Source organism: Capra hircus, chromosome 20, assembly GCF_001704415.2.
Source record: "Capra hircus breed San Clemente chromosome 20, ASM170441v1, whole genome shotgun sequence".
Taxonomy (NCBI): domain Eukaryota; kingdom Metazoa; phylum Chordata; class Mammalia; order Artiodactyla; family Bovidae; genus Capra; species Capra hircus.
In genome coordinates this window covers 13,054,589-13,075,141 of record NC_030827.1, presented here as the reverse complement: position 1 = coordinate 13,075,141, position 20,553 = coordinate 13,054,589, and positions in this window count along the sequence as shown.

The following is a 20,553-nucleotide window of genomic DNA, read 5'->3' as shown; positions in this document are numbered from 1 at the left end:
TCTTGTCCCAAGTAATCTTTTCTTTCTGTCTCTCTCTTTGGGAACTTTCTCCTGGTATTAGGAAATTTCATCAACATGTGTCTATTTAAATCTATTTAACATTCTATGAGACCTTTAAATCTAAAAACTAGTGTCACTTGAGTTTGGGGGAATTTCCTTTTTTTTTTTTTAATTCTGTGAGTTTTAGTATTCTTCCATTCTGAAGTTCCTATTAAACTGTTCCCACTCCCTTAGTAGTATTTTTTCTACATGATTTGGTCATGGTTTCCTGTACCCAGTATGATTATATTATCCTTAATTTTTCAGGATTTCTTCAAAATTCCTAAATTGATGGTAACACACCATTCTACTTTTCTAGGGCTAACATTTTGTGTGTGTTAGTTTGGGATCTGAGGCTTGGAGTTAAAAATCTGTGATGAATTTGCCATATTAATCCAGGTTATCAAGTGATCATTTCTGTGAGGCTGGATCCTGCTTATATTACATGTAGAGGTTCCTAGTCAGGGATTTCATAATGCTTTCCTCAGACAAACTTCTGGGAGAAGAATGTTTTTTTGTGGATGTTGTTGTTCAGTTGTTCAGTTATGTCTGACTATTTGTGACGCCATGGACTGCAGCACACCAGGCTTTTCTGTCCTTCACCATCTCCCGGAGCTAGCTCAAACTCATGTCCAGTGAGTTAATTATGCTAACCAACCATCTCATCCTCTGTCGTCTTTTCCAGTGCATCAGCTCTTCACATCAAGTGGCCATAATCAGTCCTTCTAATGAATATTGAGGATTGATTTCCTCTAGGATTGATTGGTTGATGTCCTTGAAGTGCAAGGGATTCTCAGGAGTCTTCTCCAGCACCACAGTTCAAAAGCTCAGCCTTCTTTATGGTCCAACTCTCACATCCATACATGACTACTGGAAAAACCATAGCCTTGACTAGACTGACCTTTGTCAGCAAAGTAATGTCTCTGCTTTTTAATATGCTGTCTAGATTTGTCATAGCTTTTCTTCCAAGGAGCAAATGTTTTTTAATTTTGTGACTGCAGTCACCATTTGCAATGATTTTGGAGCCCAAGAACATAAAGTCTATCACTGTTTCCATTTTTTCCTCATCTGTTTGCCATGAAGTGATGGGACTGGATGCCATGATCTTTGTTTTTTGAATGCTGAGTTTTAAGTCAGCTTTTTCACTCTCCTCTTTCACTTTCATCAAAAGACTCTTTAGTTCCTCTTCACTTTCTGCCATAAGGGTGGTGTCATCTGCATATCTGAGGTTATTGATATTTCTCCCAGCAATCTTGATTCCAGCTTGTGCTTTAGCCAGCCTGGCATTTCGCATGATCTACTCTGCATGTAAGTTAAATGAGCAGAGTGACAATATGCAGCCTTGATGTACTCCTTTCCCAATTTGGGAGCAATCTGTTGTTCCATGTCCAGTTCTAACTGTTGCTTCTTGACCTGCACACAGGTTTCTCAGGAGGCAGGTAAGGTGGTCTGATATTCCCATCTCTTTAAGAATTTTCTATAGTTTATTGTGATCCTCATGGTCAAAGGCTTTAGCACAGTCAATGAAGCAGAAATCGATGTTTTTCTGGAATTGTCTTGCTTTTTCTATGATGCTGAATTCTATGATGTTGAATTTCTATGATTTGGCAATTTAATCTCTGATTCCTCTGCCTTTTCTAAATCCAGCTTGAACATCTGGAAGTTCTCGGTTCATGAACTTTTGAAGCCTGACTTGGAGAATTTTGAGCATTACTTTGCTAGCATGTGAAATGAGCACAATTGTGTAGTAGCTTGAACATTCTTTGGCATTGCCCTTCTTTAGGATTGTAGTGAAAACTGATCTTTTCCAATTCTGTGGCCACTGCTGGGTTTTCCGAATTTGCTGGCATATTGAGTGCAGCATCATCATTTAGGATTTGAACTAGCTTAGCTGGAATTCCATCACCCCCTAGCTTTGTTCATAGTGATGTGTCTTAAGGCCCACTTGACTTTGCACTCCAAGATGTCTAGCTCTAGGTGAGTGATCTGGGTCATGAGGATCTTTTTTTTATAGTTCTGTGTATTCTTGCCACCTCTTCTTCATATCTTCTGCTTCTGTTAGATCCATACTGTTTCGGTCCTTTATTGTGCCCATCTTTGCATGAAATATTCCCCTGGTATCTCTAATTTCTTTTTGAAGAGATCTCTAGTCTTTCCCATTCTACTGTTTTCCTCTGTTTCTTTGCATTGATCATTGAGGAAGGCTTTCTTATCTCTCCTGGATATTCTTTGGAACTCTACATTCAGATGGGTGTATCTTTCCTTTTCTCCTTTGCCTTTAGCTTCTCTTCTTTTCTCAGCTATTTGTAAGGCCTCCTCAGAGAGCCATTTTGCCTTTTTGCACTTCTTTTTTCTTGAGGATGGTTTTGATCACCGCCTCCTGTACAATGTCACTAACCTCTGTCCATAGTTCTTCAGGCATCATGTCTATCAGATCTAACCCCTTGAATCTGTCACTTCCATTGTATAATCATAAGGGGTTTGATTTAGTTCATACCTGAATGGTCTAGTGGTTTTCTCTACTTTCTTCAATTTAAGTCTGAATTGTGGATGTGGAAAACAAATTATTCCATTATTGCTCTCATTCCAGATAAGTCAACTTTGGCCATTCTATCTTATATATTCCTTTTATCTGTAAATATTTGTGATTGTTCTTAATACTGTGTTATTCTGTATGAAATATACATGTAGTAATCACAGGGAAGAAAGGAAATTTTTGTCCTGTAATTCTTGAGAAGAGATAGTTCTTTCATGTGGTTTGGGGCTGGAGGGAGAGGGCTTTTTAAAACATGCTGCTCGGTGAATTAACCTTATGTCAGTAACACCTTTATAAGTTCTAGACATTTGAAGGGAAGAAAGATCATTAGAGAAAGAAAGTGGTCATGCTTCTCAACTCCGTAGTCTGGGAACCAGTCAAAGGAATAATAATGTTCCAGCCAGAGTAATCAGAGCAGATATGGCTAATAGGTTTCAACTTGAGTTGAAATAAATGATTGATAGGGTCTGCCTGGAACACAGCTGTGTTGGAAAGGATTTTGAGGCCACATCTGGGTTCACAGGACAAAGTGTGATTAATGATGTCTGCCAAGGTTGTGAGAGGATGTGGTGGTGGTGATAGCCATGCCATGTATTTTTAATACCCGAATAAGAATCTTCTGATGAATAGAACTATTCATCCATGAGGTTGCCAGATTGCAGTTGGAAGATTATGGGCATTTTCTGACAGCATGGAGATAAGATGCTAATGCTGTTTTACTGATTTTGTTCAACTTATAGTCAGGCTGATTTCCTGACACCCCAATGCTTGTAAGTTGAAGAATAAAATATGTCATATCTGTATACCTACTGCTTGGTTCAAACTCAAGCCAGGATCACAGTGCATCCTCATGCAGACACAAGTGTGACGTTACACAGAAAAATGGGATATTAAGCTATTCAAATGATCATTCTAATAAAAATCTTTCTGTGTCCCAGAAAATAGGGGTGGATTATTTTTTTCACTTGCTTTATTTTACATTCAGTAAGTATAGAAAGACAGAGTATAGAAAGAAGAGACTGATATTTACTGACAATACTTCTGAGATAAATATTGCAAATACTTTGGTTTAGAACCCTCTAGACTGTTTTCTATGTATATGTTTAAGTTTAACAGGATCATACCATACATACCACTTTTAGCCTGAAGTTTTCGTTTGATGGAGTCTAGACCTCTTTCTAAGTTAATAATAAAGATGATGCTTTTGAACTGTGGTGTTGGAGAAGACTCTTGAGAGTCCCTTGCGCTGCAAGGAGATCCAACCAGTCCATCCTAAAGGAGATCAGTCCTGGGTGTTCACTGGAAGGACTGATGCTGAAGCAGAAACTCCAATACTTTGGCCACCTGATGCGAAGAGCTGACTCATTTGAAAAGACCCTGATGCTGGGAAAGATTGAGAGTGGGAGGAAAAGGGGACAACAGAGGATAAGCTGGTTGGATGGCATCACCGACTCAATGGACATGAGTTTGGGTAGGCTCCAGGAGTGGTGTTGGACAGGGAGGCCTGGCGTCTACAGTTCATAGGGTCGCAAAGAGGACACGACTGAGTGACTGAACTGAACTGAGACCTCTTTAAGTTAATAATAAAGATGACTACATAAAGATGACTACATTATAGTATCTAATGGATCAATAATATTTTATTGTGTGTGTGTGTGTGTGTATATATATATATATATATATATATATATATATATGCTGCTAAGTCGCTTCAGTCATGTCCGACTCTGTGCGACCCCATAGACGGCAGCCCACCAGGCTCCCTCATCCCTGGGATTCTCTAGGCAAGAATACTGGAGTGGGTTGCCATTTCCTTCTCCAATGCATGAAAGTGAAAAGTGAAAGGGAAGTCGCTCAGTCGTGTCCGACTCTTCGCGACCCCATGGACTGCAGCCTACCAGGCTCCTCCGTCCGTGGGATTTTCCAGGCAAGAGTACTGGAGTGGGGTGCCATTGCCTTCTCATATATATACATATATATATATATATATATACACACATACATATACATACATACATACATACATACACACATATACCATCATTTATTTAATCAAGCTTCATAGATTGTTTCTCATAGTTTGGTATTATGATAACACTTTGATGAATAACCTTGTATGTAAGTATTAGTGAACTGATTATTTCCTTAGAGTAATTTTCTAGAATATTTGCTGGGTCAAATTGATAAATCTTCATTTTCATTTTAAGTATTTTGATAATGTCTTCCAAAAGGTATTAACAATATACACACTAAATTTTAAAGAGAATGACACAGAAAGCACAATAAACTGTTAGGATCACTACTCTGAGTGAAGAGCCTGAACTATTTTCCACCCACATACTCACATACTCTCTTTTCTTAGTTCATAATAGTATGTATATTGACTATGGAGACCATTATAATTCAGAACTACATCATCAAATTCAGAAATTGGCACTCGGGCCTGTGGAGTGAAGCCAGATATGCTCACAGGGGTTTTCTTTATTCTGCAGACAAAATGCTCCGTGGCTCCAGCTGTCTCGACAGTCTGAGCTCTCGGGAGGCACCAAGCATTCTTCCCTTGTACTTCCTAGGACATGCTGGGCTTGTGAGGACAGATTTTGCAGGCCCTTGGTTCCATTATACTGGTTCATCTCTGAGGTTCCCTGCAGGTCTGCAGAGCTTGGGGGACTAGGGACTAGAGAGGGCTGGTGAAGTCTGGAGGAGGAAGAGGCGGCACTTCCCCAGAGGAGGGGCAAGGTGGGGGTATTGCTCAGAGTGAATGTGATGAGGAGTTTTCAGTTACTGACTTCCTCTTGTACCTAAATGCGCTTTCTCTATTCACCCCCAAGACTCCTCTCTTGTCCCATTCCGTTGCTTTCTTTGTCCTTGAAGTACTTTTCTACCTTCAGAATGCTTCCTTTGCCATCTGTGGCTCTTGAACAAGTATTTGGTGCTGTGTATAAACTGTCATTGTTGTTCAATCGCTAAGTCATGTGAAACTCCTTGTGACCCCGTGGACTGCAGCCCACCAGATACCGGAACAAATGAATCACAGTTAACAGTATCCTATATCATAGGTAACAGTATCTATAAAAAGTAGGAAACTAAACATCACAGAATCATTTTGGAGGAAAATAAGCATTTTAGAGAAGTTATCTTTATTTAACTTTCAAGTAATAGCATGAAGATTTAGTGATTCCATTTTCAAAGTTTAATTCTTCTCATAAACGTTGTGTTGTTGCATTTTAAAACCTGGTAACCAGAGTGACTAGCAAAACTACCTCTGCAAGCAGGAATGCACAGTGAGTGAGGAAACGTGATGGGAACCTGTTAGCTTATCCGATTTGCAGGGCAAGTTTCCAAACACACCCAGTCTGAGTAGGTGTCATGAACAGTCATTATCAGTAATAACAGTTTAGTTTCAGACCTGAAAAATCCTGTTGGCAAACACACACATGCACACATGCACACACACATATATTTCCCAGGAGACTAGAAAAAAGTACAATTTTCACATGTCATTTGTTTTCTAAGATGATGTTAATAGAAATTTTTTTTTCTTTTTGTTCAAAAAGAGGAGTTACAGAATCTAAGGGTAGGAAAAAAACACTACAAATGATGGAAAAATTAGATAGGTACCAAAACTTAGTTGTGGAAAATTTTCACTCAGTTTTCTATGGAGAATTTGTAATTTTTTTCCTCTGTTTACGAAAGTGATACATATATGCCCATTGCAGAAAATGTATATATGAAAGTTTGAAAAGGGGAGCAACAATGACTTAAATTCCTACCACCCAGATATCACTCAAATATAAGCAGTTTTGTTTCTTCTTCAGTATATATATACATATGTATGTATGTATGTATATGGGTGTGTGTGTGTATATATATATATATACACACATACATACATATATAGAGGTGTTCTTGCCTGGTAAGGCTCATGGACAGAGGAGCCTGGAGACTTAACAACTAAACAACAACAATATAATCATTGTTTAGTCGCTAAGTCTCCAGGCTCCTCTGTCCATGAGCTTCCCAGGCAAGAATACTGGAGTGGGCTGCCATTTCCTTCTCCAATGGCTCTTTCTGACCCAGGGGTCAAAGCCGTGTCTCCTGTGCTGGCAGGCAGCTTCTTTACCACTGAGCCACCTGGGAAGCCTTCATGTGATTATACACACACACGTAATATCTCTTCTTTATCTTCTTCTGAGTCTGGATCAGATTTTATACATATTTTTGTATTTTGTTTTCTTTACCAGAAGTTTTATCATGACCGTTACCTCAAATTGTTAATATTTACTAGGCAACTATTTGTTTTAGTGCTTACAATGTGTCAGGTATTTCTCCAGGCACTTGGGATATATCTAATTAAAAACCAGACATGGCCCTTGTCCTCTTGGTGTTTGTGGCTGATTAAGAAGACATGTGATTAAAAAGTAACCACAATGAAATGAGGTAAGTAGTATAACCTGGAATAGAAAATGAGAGAGTAGCACCTATCTGAAGAGATTTTCTAGAAGTGAGCAGATAGTCAAAAGATTAGTAGAGGCTAGCCTAAAAATATGATTGTTTTTATGGCTGTAGACTATTTCATAGTATAAGTATGCCCAATCTAACTAGTCTCATTACTGAGCAGGAAGAGTGTATCTGATTCCTTACCACTATAAACACTATTGTGATGAACAAACTTATACCAAAATCTTTGTCAACATTGCTGATACTTGTATCAGATTCCAGAAATTATTAATAAACCACTAGGTGAAAGGAAAAAAGACCTCTTGATATTTCTTGATACATATTGCTGAATTACTTTCCAGTTACATCAACTTTAAACCAACACCCAAGAACATGATGGTACCCATAATGCTACTCTCTTGCTATTAAATATTATCATTTAATAAAAGATACCAAAATGATAAGAAAGCAATATATTTAACTGTGGATTAATTGATCTATGTTTAATTACCAGAGAGACTGAATATTCTTTTTTGCATGTATTGGTCTTTGGGGTTCTCTTTAGTGTAATTAAGGGCTTCCCTAGTGCCTCAGATGGTAAAAAATGCCTGCAATGCAGGAGACCCAGGTTCAATCCCTGGGTTGGGAAGATCCCCTGGAAAAGGAAATGGCAGCCCACTCCAGTATCCTTGCCTGGAAAATGTCATAGCAGAGGACCCTAGTGGACTACATCCAAATTACCTCTTTATGCTCCTTACCCAATTTTCTTTTGGAAGTTAATGGATTTTTCATGAGTTGATTTTTAAGAGCTATTTTTATATTAGGGATTATTTGAGGTGTGTGTGTGTGTGTGTGTGTGTGTGTGTAGAAGGATGGTTTTAGGAATGACTGGGGCATCCCTGGTGGCTCAGAGGGTAAAGAATCTGCCCCCAAGGTAGAAGACCTGGGTTCTATCCCTGCGTGGGGAAGATCCCCTGGAGAAGGGAATAGCTAGCCACTCCAGTATTCTTGCCTGGAGAATTCCATGGACATATAGCCTGATGGGCTACAGTCCATGGGATCGCCAGGAGTTGGACACAACTGAATAACTAACACTACTACACTACCTCTTTTCTGGGCTTCCCTGTGGCTCAGACGGTAAAGCGTCTGCCTGCAGTGCAGGAGACCCAGGTTTGATCCCTGGGTCAAGAAGATCCCCTGGAGAAGGAAATGGCAACCCACTCCAGTACTCTTGCCTGGAGAATTCCATGGACTGAGGAGGCTGGTGGGCTATAGTCCATGGAGTCGCAAAGAGTCAGACACGACTTCACTTTCACTTTCTTTTCCCTCTAGAAGTAACACATTACTTGGATTATTTGTTTCCTGTCACCATATCTTGCTATGAACAAGAATGGAAGGTTACTGGATGAGCACAGATGCTGGGCAATGTTGATAAAAGGGCAAGCATTCAGGGCATAATCTTGCTTTAGGTTCTCCTGTTCCAAATGAATTAGCATGGGAAGCACTCTGAAAAGAATGTCAAAAGTCTTGTGCTGGACAAATACGAAGGCAGTCAGGGATTTAAGATGAAGTAACTCTTGATGTACTGACCCTGCTGCTGCTGCTGCTGCTAAGTCGCTTCAGTCGTGTCTGACTCTGTGCGACCCCGTAGACAGAAGCCCACCAGGCTCCCCTGTCCCTGGGATTCTCCACACAAGAACACTGGAGTGGGTTGCCATTTCCTTCTCCAACGCATGAAAGTGAAAAGTGAAAGAGAAGTCGTTCAGTCGTGTCTGACTCCTAGCTACCCCATGGACTGCAGCCCACCAGGCTCCTCCATCCATGGGATTTTCCAGGCAAGAGTACTGGAGTGGGGTGCCATTGCCTTCTCCTGATGTACTGACCCATTTAGGTCTATCTCCTAACTACACAAAACCAGGAAAAGGAAACGCCCACTGAGAGTAGCTCCCATCTCCAGTGGAGGAGAGGTGTGGGAGTTAAGACCCAGGGCCACATCTGTAGGTCTCTCGTATCAACCCTAGAGATGAAGGTTGGGAAGGTTCCTTACCTGGGAAGAGTTGCTATGGGGCTCAAGAAAGAAGTGGATGTTTCATTGGTCATCAAAATATCTATCACAAGACACGAAGCTTCAGCCTAGGGTTGAGGGCTTTTAGGGACAAAAGAGCTTTTATCAGAAATGCTTCATTGCCCAAGAGAGAGTTTGCTGTAAAACCTGGACCAGAGTCTAATTTGATTGGTCTCATGTGTTTTAGAAAAGAACTTGGAAATCTGTAGGAGTGCTGTTTTTATCTGTGACTTAGTTCTAACCAAAGGCTAAGTCTAACCCAGAAAATTACCTTCTGTTTCAATTGTTGTTCCTATACTTAAATATTCAAAATTCCTTATTACCAAGTTATAAATTGATTTTACTTCTTTTTCAATAAGTGTGAATAATGCTATCTATATAGAGTTTGGTATTGTGCTATTTAACTTGACATCATTTTCCAATTTCATTAAATATCTAAAAAAGGTCATTTAATGACTGTACATTGCTGTTGTTTAGTCATTGAGTAATGTCTGACTCTTTTTCGACCCCATGGACTGTAGCCTACCAGGCTATTCTGTCCATGGGATTTCCCAGGCAAGAATACTGGAATGGGTTGCACTTTCTTCTCCAGGGGATCTTGCCAACCCAGGGATCAAACCCATGTTTCCTGTATTGGCAGGCAGATTCTTTACCACTGAGACACCAGGGAAGCTAATGTTTGAAACAGGCATATCACATTAAATTGACCAGTTTCTAAATTATCTATTATTTTAAAAATTATAATAAACTCTATAATGAGCACCTGTATACACAACACTTTTTTATGCATGTCTTATTACCTTTTTAGGATGAAAGTTAGAATTGGGCCAGCTAGAAAGTTTCATCCCAAACATTTATATGTTAAAAAATGGATATCATACTTGTACATATGGATTTCCACTCAGATTTTTCACTTAGCAGATTGTGAACATTATTCCATGTCATTAAATATTCATTGAAAACATGATTTTTCTTTAGTGGCTATATGTTAATTTTATGATAATTTAATTTTAAAAAATATATTATCATCTATCATTTTTTAGCCATTCTCTTAAATAATCCAGTTATTTCTATCTTTTTGGTGTTATAAATATTGTTACTGTGAACATCTATATGTACACATTTAATTACAAAACCAGAATAGAAAAATGAACTTCCTCATCCTATTATCCTGTGTCAACAATTATCAACAGATGCCAATCTCATTTTGCTTATAACCTCCAAATCTCCATTCCCCAGAGGATTATTTTGAAGCAAATAGCCCAGAACATTTTTTGTCTCATAAGACATAATAGGAAAATGACCATTGTGAGGCAGGTATCATTTCATGGTTTTTTTGTTGGACATATCTGACATTTTTACCTTAGTAATTTATTAGAAAAAATATTCAAAGATGCATAAGAAGTAGAAAAGAACATCGTTGAAAATGTGGTTCTCAAACACATCATTTTTCATTAGTAAAATTAAGTAAATTAGTTAAAATTAAGTAAAGCTTAGGTTATGCCTGGTTGTCTGAGAACAAGGAGTCATCACTGATGCTCTCTGGTCAAAGACTCTCTGAAATAGAGGAAGTAGGTGCCACCCTTCCTGGATAAACAAATGTTACCTCTAATCTCCACAAATGGTAAAGACAGAAAAGGTTGAAAATAACTAGGAGACATATTTACTTTATAAATCATACAATTTTCTGTACCTTCATTTGTGCCTTTAGCACTGAGGCTAGAAAGCAGAAGGGTGATGGTTCATATGAGGGACAGATTGTTCAGTGTGGTCCTTCTAAAGTCAGTGAACGGGCTCTTTAGAGTGTGGTGCACCACTTACCCACCCACTGTGAGCCATGGGAAGGAGACCACAGTGATAAACACATCACTAAAATATTTAAGTATGTCATAGATCAGGTACTAGCAGCAGATGTTCCCCTTTTTGTAATCCAGCTGAATTTTCTCTGCACAGAAAATTGTCAGCCATTTCCTCACTCACACACTCCAGCTTCCTCCATGAACCTCCTACTCTAGCTTGTGTCAAGCAAGTATGTACAAATAACTCACAGGGGACAAAATGAGGTATTAGACACTACTTTTAAATTGCTTCACTCACTGTAAATACTACAACAAAAATATTTTTTTTCCAACCATAGGGCCAATATTTCCTTCATTCTGCTTTTGAAATCATCCATATGCTTCCTCCTTTTCCCTCATTGACTTTATTAGTTTTTGAGGAGATAGTTAAGAATTTTATTAGGATTTATGTCCCCAGATTTTTAAAAAATTAATTTTATTTATTTATTTATTTTTTTGGTTGCCTAAGCAGAGATATTACTTTAGCAACAAAGATCCATCTAGTCAAAGCTATGGTTTTTCCAGTAGTCATGTATGGATGTGAGAATTGGACTATAAAGAAAGCTGAGCACTGAAGAATTGCTGCTTTTGAACTGTGGTGTTGGAGAAGACTCTTGAGAGTCCCTTGGACTGCAAGGAGATCCAACCAGTCCATCCTAAAGGAGATCAGCCCTGGATGTTCATTGGAAGGACTGATGCTGAAGCTGAAACTCCAATAGTTTGGCCACCAGATGTGAAGAACCAGCTCGTTTGAAAAGACCCTGATGCTGGGAAAGGTAGAAGGCAGGAGGAGAAGGGGATGACAGAGGATGAAACGGTTGGATGGCATCACTGACACGATGGACATGGGTTTAAATAGGCTCTGGGAGTTGGTGATGGACAGGGAAGCCTGGTGGGCTGCAGTCCATGGGGTTGCAAAGAGTCGGACACGACTGAGTGACTAAACTGAACTGGGTCTTCACTGCTTCGTACAGGCTGTCTCTAGTTGCAGCAAGGAGGGGCTACTCTGGGTGCAGTGTGCGGGCTTCTCATTGTGATGGCTTTTCTTGTTGTGGAGCATGGGCTTTAGGTGCTGAGACTTCAATAGCTGTGGCACGTGGGCTCAGTAGTGTGACCAGATTTTTAAAACAAATTTTATTGAAATATAGTTGATTTGCAATATTGTGTTTCAGGTGTACAGCAAAGTGAATCTGTTATACAAATAAATATATCCACTCACTTTTAGGTTCTTTTCTCCTATAGGTCATTACAGAGTGTGGAGTAAAGTTCCCTGTGCTATACAGTAGGTTCTGATTAGTTATCTGTGTTATATATAGTAGCATGTATATGTCAGTCCCAATATCCTGATTTATCCCTTCCCTCCAACCCCCTTAATGACATTAACACTTCAACCTCTCCTTAAAGCAATCTGAGTCAGTCTTTTTCTCTTCTCTTTTTTCTTTAATAACATTTTGTTTTCTTATTCTTTTCTCCCACCATTGTTTTGTTTTCAATAACTTTATTGCCCCAACTTTGCTATATTTGCAGGTCACTACCTAAGATTTGATCGACTCTTGCTTCCTCACTCACCTCTCTATCTTCTCTTCCTTGTGTTAAACAAAAACAAAAACACTGTCAAGGGCATGTATTCACCCCTAAAATTATTGCCTTCCTTTTCTGCCAGTGGAAAGTTAGCCCAACTAGGGTAACATTATTTTTTATCTCTTTTTAAAAAAATCCAAGACTCTAACTAGAAAAAGTAACTTTTGATAAGCTTTGCTTTGTAAACCTAGCCTATCTTGAAAGCAGTTTTGCATATGAAGTCGTGATTCAGGATTGATTACTAGATGAAACAATTAGGTTTCCTCAGGTACTACATGTCTCTATACACATTTCTCTCTCTCAGTTTCTGTTGATATTCCAGAAAAAAAGAGGAAAAGGACAAGGATATGCACTTAAAAGAAGAGAATTAGAATTTATGGGAAATTGCTTGAATAGTACCCTGGAAAAACAGTTACAAAAACATTCCTTAATCAGAAATAGTCAAAGGGATATCAGTTGGGGAAAATGGTCCTGAAAATGGAGGTTTGATTTGGGGAAAGATAAAGGGTGTGTTGTTTCTCTTTAAATTCAGGATAAACCCAGGATTAAATTAAGCAATGATTAACAGCAATGATTATGAGAAAGGAGATGTAGTTTTATATTTATTTAGTCTTATATTTATTTAAATTACCTCCTAATTATATGTCCCATTTAAGCAGAGCAATTATGTAGGAATATTAATAAGTATTTGTGTTTGTCTGTTTTAATAAGAGTTTTACTTTCATGCAAAGAAGGATAATTACAGGGGAAAACACACTAATCTTTATTTCTTATTTAATAATGCCTATGGGACATCATTTTGGGGGACAGCAAAGCCATAACCACCAGCAACACTATGATAGTTGATACTATTTATAGATTAAAAGTTTATAGTTTAAGTCCTAGTAATGGAATAGGATCCTTTAAAGATTGACCATGAAACACCAAAATTATAAAAAGACAGCAAATGTTAGGCCAATTAAATTGCCTTTCTCATAACAACCATCAACAAATATTTTAAATTACAAAATTTAATCACTTACTATTTGCATAACCAATAGAATTGGCTAATACTTGAAAAAAATATTATATGATGTATTTCTTTTTGTTCCTGGAAAAATCTTAGTTGTCCTATTTTCTCTCTATTGTATCAATGACATTTATCAGTCAAGAAATGGTGAATAATACAGTCCAGAATAAAGCAATGCTGACTTTCAAAGAGGGTATTAAAATCCAGAGCAGAGAAAGTCATCTGATAGCCAAAACAGTTTTGATTTTCAAGAGCTCTTCAGGTTCTTAAGAGAGAATAGGTTTTGAGAGAGATTTTGAAAACTTGGCTTCATGTATGAAATTCTATGCCCTAAATTGGTATTGTGACATAATAAGAAATATATAACAGAAGTGGGAGTTTTTTTGTTTTTTTTTTTTTTGAAGTGGGAGTTTTTTATAGGTGTAAATTTTAGAGAATGTCTGCCATGAACTCTCAGGAAGCTCCATGTCCATGGGTTCTTGGGAGGTAGAGGAAGAATGACTGAGGGAGATGTCCGGGGCTCCCAGGAGTGTGGTCCCTGCAGTAGAGGATAAGGTAACTGGTCAGTAGCAGACTTGAGAGAGAACAGAGATGATTCAGGTTGCCTAGATCAACAGAAGCAGGCCATGATGGGGCCTCAGACATAAACAGTGGATACAATGAAGAAATAGTTGTGTTTTTTTTTTTATAATGTTTTTTATTTTTATTTTTGGCTATGCTGGGTCTTTGTTTCTGAGTGGGCTTTTTATATAGTTGCAGCAAGCAGGGGCTACTCTCTAGACGCGGTGCAAGGCTTCTCACTGAGGTGGCTTCCCTTGCTGTGGAGCATGGGCTCAAGGGTTTGCAGTCTTCAGTAGCTGCAGAGCCATGGCTCAATAGTTGCGGCTCCAGGGCTCCGGAACACAGGCTCAGAAGTTGCGGCACCCAGGCTTACTTGCTCCATGGCACGTGGGAACTTCTTCAACCAGGGACTGAACCCATATCTCCTGCAGTGGCAGGCGGATTCTCTACCATTGAGCCTCAGGAAAGCCCCAAATGAAGACATAGGTTGATATTCAAAATCTGAGCGAAGGAGTGCCATCCAAGCAGAGGCCAGCACATGCAGTGGATGCTAATGGGAAACAGGCTCTCTGCCAGGACCAAACATCAGTACCCCTGAGAACCCAGATAATCTTGGATTTGAACATGTACTAAGAAAAAGGAATGTGTTTCAAAATAGAAATAAATACATTGCATGAATGATGGCAAGATTAAATCTGCCATCAGCAGGAATGGGAACCACATAGTTCCTTTCAGTTAACAAAAAATTGTTTTCATTTTTTACATCTGAGTCTCGTAACTATGTGAAATTTGCAACAGAAACTTCCTATCCACAGAGACCATGAAGCTTTAGAGAGACCATTAATATTTCATGTAATGTCAGTCATGTAAAGTGTTTCATGTAATTATCCTAGACCACAATGAAATGAATATAAGAGACATTCTGATTGTCTACATCAACATTATGCTTCTCGGGCCTGATTTATCTGGCCCTCACAGCATTTCACATAGTTGACCAGCCCCCACGCCCAACACCGATCCTTGGAATAAATACTCACTGACCTTGATCTGAGGAACTCACAGACTTCAGTTCCCTTGCCTTTTCTCTGATCCTTCTTTTCCTTTGAAGGACACTCTTTGTTTGCATTAAAGTTCTTGCCTGGGTGGGGCTTCCCACCCCAGTTTCTGGAGAATCTCATCCACGCTTATGCTTTTGCTATCATCAAGTGTTCAGTTCAGTTCAGTTCAGTCACTCAGTCGTGTCTGACTCTTTGCGGCCCCATGAATTGCAGCACGCCAGGCCTCCCTATCCATCACCAACTCCCGGAGTTCACTCAAACTCACGTCCATCGAGTCGGTGATGCCATCCAGCCATGTCATCCTCTGTCGTCCTCTTCTCCTCCTGCCCCCAATCCCTCCCAGCATCAGAGTCTTTTCCAATGAGTCAACTCTTTGCATGAGGTGGCCAAAGTACTGGAGCTTCAGCTTTAACATCATTCCTTCCAAAGAAATCCCAGGGCTGATCTCCTTTAGAATGGACTGGTTGGATCTTCTTGCAGCCCAAGGGACTCTCAAGAGTCTTCTCCAACACCACAGTTCAAAAGCATCAATTCTTCAGCGCTCAGCTTTCTTCACAGTCCACTCTCACATCCATACATGACCGTTGGAAAAACCATATCCTTGACTAGACGGACCTTTGTTGGCAAAGTAATGTCTCGGCTTTTCAATATGCTATCTAGGTTGGTCATAACTTTTCTTCCAAGGAGTAAGCGTCTTTTCATTTCATGGCTGCAGTCACCATCTGCAGTGATTTTGGAGCCCCCCAAAATAAAGTCTGACACTGTTTCCCCATCTATTTCCCATGAAGTGATGGGACCAGATGCCATGATCTTCGTTTTCTGAATGTTGAGCTTTAAGCCAACTTTTTCACTCTCCTCTTAGTTCCTCTTCACTTTCTGCCATAAGGGTGGTGTCATCTGCATATCTGAGATGACTCCCAAATCTAACTCTCTAGCCCACTTCTCTCTACAGAACCTCAGATTCACATACTCAGTTATTTCCAGGATAATTCTGCATCAATGTCTCATAGCCTATAAAAATTAGCATTTTCAAACTCATCTCTTTGTGGCACATTGCCCTGCACAAAATAGATGCTCAAATATTTATCATAGGCATAATATATTACTGCCTATTTTCTCATCTTTCTCCATCAGCCTCTAAATACCTGTGAGCAGGAATTAGTTTCTTCCTCAAAATCTGTTGCTTCCCCAGTATCCAGCATATGGGTCTATATGACTTAGTAGATGGGTTAATTAATATTGCCAGAATGAATGAGAATAGAGAATAATTGCTATGGAATTTAAAAGAGAGATGACTCTAGAATTGGGAGGTAAGGAAGAGGATTCATAGGAATGTTCTAATTACTATTGTTGCATAGCAAATTACCCTCCAAACTTAGTGGCTTAAATAACCATTTGTTTTGATTTGCTTGGGGGTCAGGAATTTGGCTAAGGCTTGGTGGAGCAATTCGTTGCTGGGATGTTGGCGGGGAGTCACCTGAAGGCTCTGTGAGCTGGACATCAAAGAGGTCTCCTTCCTTGATGGGCATTTATGCTAGAGCTCGGTTGGGCTGTTATCAGAGTATTTAGATGAAGTCCTTCCATCATGGTTCCTGATTGTCCCTAGAGCAGGCATTCCAAGACAAGCAGGCAACAGGCACATGGGCATTTCTGATGGAGCCTTGAAAATTATGCAGCCTCCCCTCTGCTGCTTTCTATAAAAGAGAATCCCTAAAGATCAACCCACACTTAAAGAAGGGGACCTAGACTCCACTTCTCAGTGGGAGAGTGTCAAAGAATTGGAGGACATGTTTTAAAACTGCTACCAATGGGACTGGATTTTAGTTGAGTTTTGGCAGAAAAATAGAATTTAAGTAGTTTCTGGATTTGATTGGGTGGCTGCTGCTGCTGGTAAGTTGCTTCAGTCGTGTTCTACTCTGTGCAACCCCATAGACGGCAGCCCACCAGGCTCCTCTGTCCCTGGGATTCTCCAGGCAAGAACACTGGAGTGCATTGCCGTTTCCTTCCCCAATGCGTGAAAGTGATTGGGTGGCAAAAAGGGCTAAATAGGCTTCTAGATGCACTGAAACTCATGGGGGAGAAGACTGGAGCAGAGTCTGCATCACAAATGATGAATTATCCAATTTGGCATGACTGTAAGGTCTGTGGAGTGAAACTTGAAAGGTGAACCTGGAAAGACATGGGGTCTTGCATGCTAGGCTAAGAATGTTGGCCTTCATCTTGCTGATTTGTAAGAGAGTGGCATGATCAAAGCGGTATTTCTGGAAGATTTACCTGGCATGGGAATATAAGATAAATTGGAAGAGCTGGACTACTCTAAGCTAGAAAATCATCCAGAGGGCTCGTGCTGTAATCTTAATGGTGACAGAAACCTGTGGAAGGGAAGCTGAATTTAACATGGAAAAGAGGCACTGAATGAGAAAGTTACATGAGGGAAAAATCAACAAGACTTGATAACCAGTTGGTTGTGGGGGGAATCCTGAGAGCTGGGGCATGATCCGTTTCCTACTGAGGCAAAACAATGTGGCTCAGCCTTCCTATGCCAGTGGTGATCTGAAGAATTCCTTACTTCCTGCTCCCGCACTAGGCATCTAGATGAATAAGTACAATTAAGCTTCATCCAAGTGATATATAATAGTGTGGTTTGAGGTCATGAGCTACAGTAGTTGGAAGAAAGGGCTTCCCAGGTGGCACTAGTGGTAAAGAGCCCACCTACCAATACAGGAGGCATAAGAGACGAGGGTTCGATCCCTGGGTCAGGAGGATTCATTGGAGAAGAGCATGGCAACCCACTCCAGTATTCTTGTCTGGAGAATCTCATGGACACGAGCCTGGCAGGCTACAGTCCATAGGATCTCAGAGTCAGACACAACTGAAGCAGCTTACCATAGCCTAGCATAGCATAGTTGAAGGAAAACATCAAAAGTACTCTGTTTTCAAAATTTATCCTTTGTCTCTTTTCCCTGCCACCTGCTTCATGAATGTCATATGCTGAATCCTTACATTAGATACCACAAATAATTGTTAATTTATTTATATTTTTTCTTTATGAAAACTACTCTAGGGGAAAAAAAAGCCAGCACAACAGTAACAGTCAGAACAGCCAGAACCACCAGTTGAACTTCCTACTACCTGCCTTTTTACCCTGTTTGAGGTGAGCTCTTGACTTTCCATGTGAACATCCATATTTCCGTGCGTATGAACAGGCTGAGCTATGGAAATCACTCATTGTTTTTATTTATGGCCTATTCCACCGCCTTGAAATTAAGTTTACATCTGGTGTTAGTAGATATTCATTACCTTTCTAAAATGCCATTTAAAAAACTGATTGCTTAGGGACTAGATGGCAAAGAAGGGGCCATTTCACACCCAGATGGTTGACCCTGTTCATAAAATACCACATTTAGACAGTCTTCTTATATTTATGGGGTTTACTGCTACTTCTACAAGTGGGCCAAGCTAACTCTCCTGGGCTCCTTTGCATCTTTCTGCTTTAAAACAATTGTTATGTTGTTTCTGGAATAAAGCTTTTGGGTTCTGTAAAAATAATACACGTGTTGACAGCAAGACATAAATAATGAACCATCTAAAGCAACATTCTAGCTAGCTAACACAATTTGAGTGGCTTATTTATATTGGCATTTTTTTTAAAGACACAACAAATGGAAAGAGGAGAAGAGGCAACCCCCTAGAAATGAAAAACTAAGAAGTGAACATGTCGTTCTTCACCAAGAACTTCTTGCGATGTATGCCTGTGAGGCTCAGAAATCATTCAGTCCTAGCAGTTGTAAGCCAAGCCTTCTCCAAGGTGCTTTTCTTCCCCCCAAAGAAGTCATAACAGGTATATATAGATATCTATAATGCCTTCCTGTTGGGGAAATGAAAGTACTTTCAAAACAATCTCATAACATTGTGATGGAGGAAATGATGGCAGGTTTTATATTACCCCATTCATACAGGTGATGGAGGCCATGATAAATGGAGTTGGTGACAAAGTCACAAATAGATGCTAGGCCTTCTGATGTACAGCTAGGACTTCAGTAGTTAAACGAAAAATATGTTTCTGTTTTGTTCAGCCCTTTCTCATCTTGCACAAAGAACTTTTCTCTTCAGTTTTAACCCTTGCTCATTCCTACATAGATATGTATTCCTCCCCACCTCCCTCAAGAGATAAGGCTCTTGATTAAAATTTTGATCTCATACTACAAAATGATATCCTAGTCAATAAATGATAAGATCAAAAAAATTAGTTGGAGTGTACCCCCATCCCCAACAACAGGTTCCTGATCACAAATAGATGAACTATACCTTTGGGTAGTACAGTGGTTCATTACTGTTTGAAGGTCATGTGCCCCTTTGGAAACCTGATAAAAGCTAAAGATGCCTCCCCCCCCAGAAAGATGCACACTCACAGTTACAAGGGCTCCTCAACCCACTACCTCCTTCACTGGGTTCGTGAATGACCTACATAAGAGTCCAACATACAGATCTTCCTTGAACTACACTGGGGTTGTGTCCTGATAAACCCATCCTAAGTGGAAAGTGCATTTCATACACTTAACCTACTGAACATCAGAGCTTTAGCCTAGCCTACCTCAGACATGCTCAGAACACTTATGTTAGTAGTTGGGCAAAATCATCTAACACAAAACCTATCTTATAATAAAGTGTTAAATGTCTCAAGTAGTTTATTGAATATTGTACTGAAAGTGAAAAACAGCAGTGTTGTATGAGATCAGAATGGTTGTGAATGCATCAGTTGTTTCCATCGGTGATGGTGTGGCTGATTGGGAGGCAGGCACCCAGGCTCATCAGAGAGTATAGTGTGGGAAAAGATCAAAATTTGAAGTATGGTTTCTACTGAACAAGTATTGCTTTCGCACCATAATGAAATTGAAAAATTGTAAGTCCAACCATTGTAAGCAGAGGACCATCTATATTACAAAGAACATAACTCTAGAGAGAGAGACCTTAGATTAAATCTTAGCCCTACGTTACTGAGGGACTTTGAGAAAAACTATTTACTTTCTCAACACCAAATTTTTATCTATAAAATGAGGACTGTACCATTGGGCTGGGTTATGGAGGAGATTAAATACCCAATGCATATAAAGCATTTGGCATAGAGTCACATAGGGCTTCCCTTGTGGCTCAGATGGTGAAAGTCTGCCTGCAGTGCAGGAGACCTGGGTTCGATCCCTGGGTTGGGAAGATCCCCTGGAGAAGGCAATGGCAACCCACTCCAGGATTCTTGCCTGGAGAATTCCATGGACAGAGAGGAGCCTGGCATGCTGCAGTTCACGGGGTCACAAAGAGTTGGACACGACTGAGCGACTTCACTTTCTGTCACGTAGAATGTGTCCAGTATATGACAATTCTTTCCCCTGTTGAGATTTCGCAGGGAAATGACTGGAGTTGCGGGCAAG